Genomic DNA, 8,558 nt, shown 5'->3' with positions numbered 1-8,558 from the left:
TGTATCGCAAACCCTCTTTTTATCTTTTGTTTTGAATCTGGGTCTCACTAGTTGTCCAGAATGACCTTAAGTTTTAGATTATCTGGCCTCAGGTTCCCTAGTAGCTAGGACTCTAACTCTGGGCTGTACTTTCATCTGAAATGCTTCTTCAGAAAAATCTAAACACTAGAAATATTCTTTAAGACTCTACTTTTTGTAAATTATATAAATATAAATAATTGATACTATTTCCTTATAAGGTTAAAAGCTGGATAGTTACATTTTTTTCCTTAGGACAGTATTTTTTTAAAACAGGTGTGTCCAGCCTGCTTACTCATTTGCAGGCAAATTAATGGAGCAGAGTTGAGTTCTGAAAGCTTTTAGCCATTCTCTACTTCATGTTAATTATTAGGTTTTTACATGCAGTTAGATTCTGTATGAAATTCTGCCATGTTTAAAGTTGTTAACTAAAGATTTACCATATGTTCAAGAAGTATTGCTGACAAACATCTTTGTGTAAGGCTAGTTTCAGAAAAAGAGTTCTCTGACAGTTCTGTGTAGGCATTAAGTCCCCTCAGAAATACTCAAGGAGTGACTTAAGCCATAAAAATAAGACCAGCTAACAGTACAGACGAGACCTTTCAGTGATGGGCCATGAGTAATCATAGGGCTACAAGCAAGCAAAGAAAGGGCAGAAGCAAGCAGGGTTAGATTTCGATTTAATTTGGGTTAGTAGGTTCCTGTATTCTTCATGGTTATTTAACTTATTTATAACTAATTGTGTCTCCTTAACTATATTTAATCTTAAAATCATTTTAATTGAGTAACTTACAGACTCAATTAAAGTAAGTGTTCAAGAGCCTCTAAACCCCTTCTAATGCTTTTCAAGTCCTTGGTACCAGATTATTTGGTATGTCTGTACTTGTAATAGTTCCCCAGTTCAATTAAGTACTACATTTAACAGCTAAGTGGCAAGAGTTCTGTACCCTGTACTTGATGGCATGATGACATTGTACTCTGAAATAAACATTTTACTTATTAGTTTGTTTTTGAGCAGCAGTGATGGGGTTTTGACAAAGGTCAGTTCCAATAGAAGGTTTTTAGAGTCTTTGTTTTGTGGTGCTGACAACCCATGGGCATGCTAGGCAAGTGCTGTGCTGCTGAGTTGCATGTCCCTCCCCGCCCCAGCACCCCAGCTTCTCGTTCAAGAGCATAAATCCAACTCTCTAAACTGAGTGTAAGATAGCAATTTTAAGTTTAACTAGCATTGTTCTCAGTGATTTTTAAGCTGATTGAACCTGGTATATGGAATGCCTCTTAGAAAAGTAGCTGGATTCATTCTAAATGCACGTTTCTACCCATGGCTCTAGAAGCATACCTGTATTTTTCTAGAGCTACAGCTTCTGCGGTCTTAAAGGTTGGTGTATACGTGTTGTGCTAGATGAGTGGGAATGCAGGTTTTTGTGAATCATTGTTACCCAATTTTGTTTTAAATCACTGCCATTTGTCAGCAGCCACTTAGTCACAAGCCTGTCTGTTCAGGAAAGTCATATGATTTTAGTAACTGGGTTGTGGGCAGATTTAGATAATGTAAAGCAGAGCAGCATCTAGTTAATGATATGCAATCAAATTTTCCCCATTAATAGTAACAAGTCTGCTTTAGTTACCTGTCACCATGCTACTTACTAGGCTAAGGGGTTTACATAGGTGACCAAAGATCTTAAGGTAGGGTGATGTCTTGTTAATGCAATACTGGGGCATGGTAATCTAAATGTAAAGTGTATGTAGCTCAAGACCCAGGAGGCCTCATCTGACAAAGGCCTTGTATATACTCACAGTAGAAAAGCAGAAGAGCACATGGATGTGCTTTGCCTGCATGCATGTGCCCCACAGCATGCCTACTGCCTACAGAAGTCAGAAGAGCATCAGATCACTGAAACTAGAGTAAAAGGTGGTTGTGAGCCACTGTGAGTGCTGGAAACTGAGGATGGGGAAAAGGAGACCTTCCCAAAGATGCCCTTCCCAGTGACCTACTTCCTCTAGCTATGACCTACTTCCTACAGTTTCTAGAACCTTCCAGAATAGTGTTATCAGATGAGGACCAAACCCCTTATATCAGCCTTTGTAGGGGGAACTGTACTTCATACCTAAACTATAATACCTTTTTAGGGGTGTCTAGTGAGCCAAAACTGTTGGAAGAAAACAGCCATGGCTGTGGAATTCCTAGATAAAGAATTCCATGTATTGGCAGCTATGTATCTATCACACAATGACTGGGGTGACATATATCCACCAAGTGTCACTGCTTCACAGCCCCCACCCCAACTGAAGGAGGGATGACGGGTCCCTAAGTCAGAATCAGCTGTTTCACCCGTGCTGTGAAATGTGCTTTATAAAATGATTCAAGGCACAGCACCAAATTTTGAATTCTGTTTTTACCTCCAGGTGGCCAGAGTGACAATAATGTCATTCATTTGATCAGGATAAATTGCCAAACCAGAAAATTCTGGTAAACTGCAAAGTACTTAATGTCAAATTGTGCCATGTGTTTAGACAGTTTAATTAGGTGCCTTGCATTACCTGCAGTGACTGAGTACTGAGTCTAGACGGCATCCCAGCTGATGATAGTACTTAGCAGGCATTGCTTCCCTGAAGACAACCTTTATCGTATTTGGTTGAGTTGGGATCAATTTTTATTTCTCTATTTGCTAATTCCTTTAAGCCAAGAATGTTAATTCAAACCTGTAATTCCAACACTGAGGAAGTTTAAGGCAGAGGGATTGTCATGAGATTGAATTCGAACAGTCCAACCTGAAGAAAAAGACCATCTTAAAACAACAAACAGTTTTCTTTAATCATATTAAGCTCTGCAGGGCCCTACATTACAAGCTTTGCTGTCTCCTCTGTCATTCCTGAGAACAACACATTTTTTCTGTGGGACAAGAGAATGGAGCATACAAAGCCATGAATAGAATTGTGAGTGAGAAATTAATGTCATTGTTGGAAAAACAGCTTGAATTCTAGTCCATTTTTTGTGAGCTTTAACCAAGTCACCAGCCACTCCAGGCTTCAGTTTTCCTACCCGAAAAATGAGTGGTACAGACTTCTAAGGTCCTTTATGATTCTATGACAGTTGAAGAAATAGTCAATAGCTTGAATCATTAATACTAACACCTTAGCCTTAACCTTATGTCACAAAGAAAGTCATCTGATTGCAAGCTGAAGAACTCCAAAGAACTTCAGAAAAGAGAAGAGAAATAAAAATTCAGAATTCCTCCCAGGACACTGACATATCTGCTGCCTTGGGTTCTAAAGTGTTCTTGTCAGTTTTGTTACCACATGAGTTCTAGAATCTATTTCCCCTCCCTTACCCCATTCTTGTCTCTCCCTCCTTTCTCTTCCTGTCCCCCACTTCCACTGTCTAGTGCCCATACCCTGTGTCAACTAGTCCCTCTCCCCTAGAATATTAAAGGGTTTGTTGTCAGGGACCAGAAAAACAAAGGTTTTTCCAGAAGCCTCATTATGAGAACAAGAATTCTGGTCCAGAAGTTAGCTCAGCCTTCTGTACTGACCCATGTTTTAATAGGTTGCTCCTCTGGGATCAGGTTCTGTGGGCACAGATGATAGGCCTGACACCTGGAGGGGTCTTCCTGATTTCTCCCTGAGGGGTTCCTGCTGCAAGGGGAGGCTGAGGTAAGACTCCTGAGCTAGTGTTCAAAGCCTTTCATCCTGACCCAGCTTCAGGATCAGCAGACCGAAGGCATTTTGGTTTCACACAGAGCGTGCAAAGCTGTGGTCCCAGGCTCATGACTGGCAGTTTCTGTTGTTCTGCACTCCGTGATCAGGTTGTGCTCTCTGACTCAGTTTCACATGCAGCAGCTCTCGGGGTGTTCCCGTGGCCTTTTCTAATGAGCAGTTCTGCTCCCAGCAGCCTCAGCCACTCTGCCAATTCCCCAAGCTCTGCCCCTGCATGAATTCCCACACCCACTTCAGAAGTAATGGAAATTTTGCCCCAAAGCAAATTAATTCCTCACATCTCCACGAAGATACATATTTAATGCATCTTAAAAATAGAGTCTGAACGTCATTTCCATAACTAGTTCAAGTTCTTGACGGCAAATTTTCTTTTAAATAAGACTTTTACATATGCAGACATGCTTTATTTAACATGAGACAGGTTTTCTTTTCTCCTCATGATGAGCAGATCATGAGTATTCTTGGCTGACCTTCCCTGGCACAGTACTGTAGGAAACCAGGGTTAGCTCAGAATACAGGCAGCTGAAATCACTTGATTTCCATCCTATTACTTACCAGTCTATCAACACAGTGTCCCAGAGGTTGAGCACTCGTGAGAGCTGGGATGACATTTCTGCTGGGAGAGGTTTGTTTTTAGAACCCAAGGACAGACTGCAAATAACTTTCAAAACTCCCCACTCCCCACTCCCCACCCCTTCTCAGTTCCCTGTCCAGTCAGGGTAGCCTTTTCAAATCTTTGACTGGATTAGAGATAAGTCTACCATCTTTTAAGGAGGACAGTCATCCTAAGAGAAAACGTTCTGAAACATTCCTTATATTTTATCCTTCTACCCTGCCCTGGCTGAGAACTGTTCATCACCAGGTCAGCCCACAAGTGATTAGAGCACTGATTAGGAGTGTTTGCCTACCTATAACATTTACATTCGAGGTAGAACTACCAGGCATAAATACACACAAATCGAAAGATGTATAATTCCCAACACAGCGATCCGTTTTTAAAACATCTTTTCTGAATAGCCAGATATGCGCACAAGAATGAAAAACAGAAAAGAATATGTAGTTTCCTTGTAGAGACAAAAACTGTTACCAATTTCTTACATACCTGAGATAGTTGGCATTTTTCTCACTGTGCCCAAAACAAACAAGCAAACTGATGACCTCGAATAGACAATTTGAAAGCAGTAAAAGTTTATTTTGGTTTACAGTGTCGGAGATTTGGGCTCAAGATGAGCTTAATTTGTTGCTATAGAGGACTGTAATGAAGCCCAACATTGTGAAGGAAGGTGTGGGAAAAAAGCAAACTAACTGGCCTCATTGTGATCTGGAAGTAGAGATGAGGACAGGACGACAGCAGAACAAATTCTCCTAGGAAGTAGGTTCCCAGCTGGCCCACTTCCTTCAGTCAGGCCCCATCTTCCTCAGTGTCCACCTTCTCATAGTATAATTATGACTTCACCAATGGATTAAAACAACGATTAGGTCAAATCTTCAAGATCCTGTCACATCCTGAAAGCCTGTCAGCTGGCAGGCAGACATCGAACATTTGAGCCTTTTAGGTGACACTTTATCTCTAGCCCATAAGGTCCTTCTGAGGATCACATTGATGAATACATATGATTTTCAGAGATGATGGGATTGATTTATTTACTTTATCATTAACAATAACTTTATTCTCTAGCAGGTCATTTTTCTCCTGCTTCAGTATTTTCCTGTCAGAGAACACAAGTTTTAGAACTGGATCACTTGGCCCTTTCTCTGCTTATCACCTTCCACTTCAAAATGCTTGCAATCTCTTAATAGCCAGCATCCTCTTGGATCTGCAGTTGGGCTCAACACATTCAAGCCTGAGCACAATTTTTTTTTTTTCTGGTTCTTTTTTTTTGGAGCTGGGGACCGAACCCAGGGCCTTGCGCTTCCTAGGCAAGCGCTCTACCACTGAGCTAAATTCCCAACCCCTGAGCACAATCTTCTTTGTGGTTTTGGCCTCCTTTCGAAAAAATGGCTTCGTCTGCCCACCATAGCCACCCTGCTTTCGGTCGTAGCGCTGCTTTCCTTGGGCATACAGGGAATCCTTGCCCTTCTTATACTGGGTCACTTGGTGAGGCTGGTGCTTGGCACATTTCTTACAGAAAGTCCTTCAGGTTTTAGGTACGTTGACCATCTTTGCAGCAGAAGCATCTGCAATGATGAAAACAAGAGACCGGTGGCGGCGATCCTCACCTCAGTCATACACGCGGAACAGGAAAGGGACGAACAGATGATGGGATTTATTAAACACACCATTTGTATTAGTGCAGCTTCATTCTCCGTAATGTGAAGCATTCTGTTGCATGAATTCTCCATGACTGACTTCTCTCTGATGGACTTTCAGGTTGTTGCTAGAACTGTCAACTACCAACTGCTGTGGTATCTTTCACCAGTTTCTTGAGCATGTTCCATATTGACAGACCAAGTTCCCAGAACTTGACTGTTGAGTCAAAGGATGAAACATTTTAAGTTGGGGTACATACTATGTCACTTGCCTTAGAGATTGAATCCATGTGTCAGCATCCCTCCAGATACCTCCCCTTCTCCAAAGGGAAAAAACAAAACAAAACAAAACAAAACGGGACAATGGCCTCCTAACCATCTCTTTTTGAGTGTGTATATTTTTGTAGAGTTGCTTTTAAAATGTATGAGATGTATGAGTGGGGCATGGTAACACACTCCTTTTTAATCCTAGCCTCCAAGTTTGAGGCTAGCCTGGTCTACATAGTGAGAACTAGGCCAGCCCAAGCTATAAAGTAAGACCCTGTCTCAAAAATAAATAAATCAAATAGAGAAGTAGGACAGAATGTGAGAATATATAATATTACCATCAGGCTGATTCAAATACTGCTCCTCCACATTTTTTGGGGTGCTGCTGGGGATCCACCTCAAGGTCTCACCTAGGCTGAACAACTGAGCTGCAACTCACCAGTCCTCTGAGTTATTTTAGCATTACTTGCTATCAGAAGTTCCTTTGTTTCTCTTTCTCATTTTCTTTCCCTACCTGCCATCAACTAGAAGGTAACCCTGGGAGATCAGAAACAGTGGGCATCTCTATTTTCCACCTAGTACCTGGTAGTAATTGGCATTCAATAAATGTGCCTTGGTGGAAACAATAGGTTCAGAGTACTTATAGTACCTTTGATAGCCAAGGTCATGAGTTTGCTCTGGAATACTGCAGGTCTCTCCAAGACAAAGCATAGGACCCACTCTGCTAACAGTTCACAGGCTTTGGAGAGAAAATTATGATTTATATCAACTTTCAGGGAAACGGATAGGGCTGAAAGACACTATCCAGTCCTTTGATTTTGGCCTAAAAAAATAAGTTGCATTATCCTTGGCTACTGTCAAAGTGAAGTATAAATTACCATTTGTAAAATAGCGTTAAGAACATTTGTAAATGAACACTAGAGCAGAGGCTTTTGACTTTGGTCTAGAGTGCCCTGTTGAGGAAGCTCTGTCAGGAAAAATTCGAAGTGATTCACTGAATACCAGTAGTAACAAACGAGTGTTTGTTGAAGGGGTGTTCCTGAATCCTAAGGGTTATTCAGCTGGGTCCTGGGTGTGGCTGACAGGTTTGGCTAGGCCTAATTAATTGGATTCAGCCATGTGGGAAACTTCAGTAATGACTGTTGTATCACCCATTCCCTGGCCTGGCACCAGGAAGACATGACAATGTCATTTAAGTATTCCAGACATTATACATATCCTGAAAGATACAGGAGACAGGAACTAACTTTTACTACTGGAAAATATTTCTCGATCTTAATTAATTAAATATATAAAGGAACTTCCTTTTTATTGCCAGAGAACATGTTTCTCGGAGGTCTGCCGTTCACTTCTTATGTAGAAATTAGATGTAGTCTTTTATCCGTGAGTGCCAAGCCTTAAGCTCATTTATCCCCATCAGGGTCCTTTCCCTGGTTCTTTAATGGAAGTGATAGTGTTTTCTCAAGGTTATGTAATGCACTGTTAAAGAGCAGCTCTGGAGGCTGAGTAGCAACCATAGGAACTCCATGGTTGTTTCCAAAATCCGCTATTGAGAGATTCTCAAGTCAATCTTGCATTTGAAAATCAAGGAAAGAGCAGCCAGCAAAGGGTCATCTCCATAACGATAGCCTGTCCATCTAACGATTGTCTGTCAGCTCACTGCTCCTTCCTGGTTGGGCATCCGTGCTCAAGCTTACGATCATGGGAATTTCTTAGTGGCCTTTGCCATCTTTAACCTCAGCAGCCTGGGGACCCATGTGAGCTGCCTGTGAGAGAACGCGGTGGCCCTGGGTGATCTTGTGTGGGACAGACATGAGGCAGCTGGCTCCAAAGGGCTTCTCTGGGTCTGTCAATGATTCTTAGTAGGGCCCAGGCTCTTTGGCTAGAAACTCCCCAACATTAACAATGAGAAAGGATTAGGCCTTCTCCAGAAGAGTGATAGAAAATTCTAGATGCTCCAGACTTGGGCACTTGAGCAAGCGTCTTCTCCAAACTTGGAAAGAAAATACAGTGCGGAGACGGGGTACACTCGACAGGCAACATGTCATTTCCAAAACTGATCTGGATGGTTCCAGATACTTTTTTATAACATAGTTTTCAGGCATTTTATAACATTTATCTCAAAGAAAAATGGATTGTGTACTTGTGTTTACTCAATGGTACTAGATTTTTAAAAGAAGCAATGCCGGAATTCTGTCCCACTTAAGATCCCCAACACACTTCCTTATGGATTTTCAAGCATGTGGCTGCGTGTAGTGGCCCCTGCCTGTCATTGCACTCTTGAAACCTGAGGAAGAAAGCTTACT

The 8,558-nt window shown here is 41.7% G+C and overlaps 1 pseudogene; it reads right to left on the bottom strand.

Moving 5' to 3' along the window:
- Positions 1-5,463: 5,463 nt before the first annotated feature.
- LOC116895473 lies at positions 5,464-5,896 on the bottom strand (annotated as a pseudogene).
- Positions 5,897-8,558: the final 2,662 nt, after the last annotated feature.

This window comes from Rattus rattus, chromosome 3 (genome assembly GCF_011064425.1).
Source record: "Rattus rattus isolate New Zealand chromosome 3, Rrattus_CSIRO_v1, whole genome shotgun sequence".
In the NCBI taxonomy this organism is placed as follows: domain Eukaryota; kingdom Metazoa; phylum Chordata; class Mammalia; order Rodentia; family Muridae; genus Rattus; species Rattus rattus.
The sequence above is the reverse complement of the archived record's forward strand: the minus strand, read 5'-3'. Positions and strand labels throughout refer to the sequence as shown.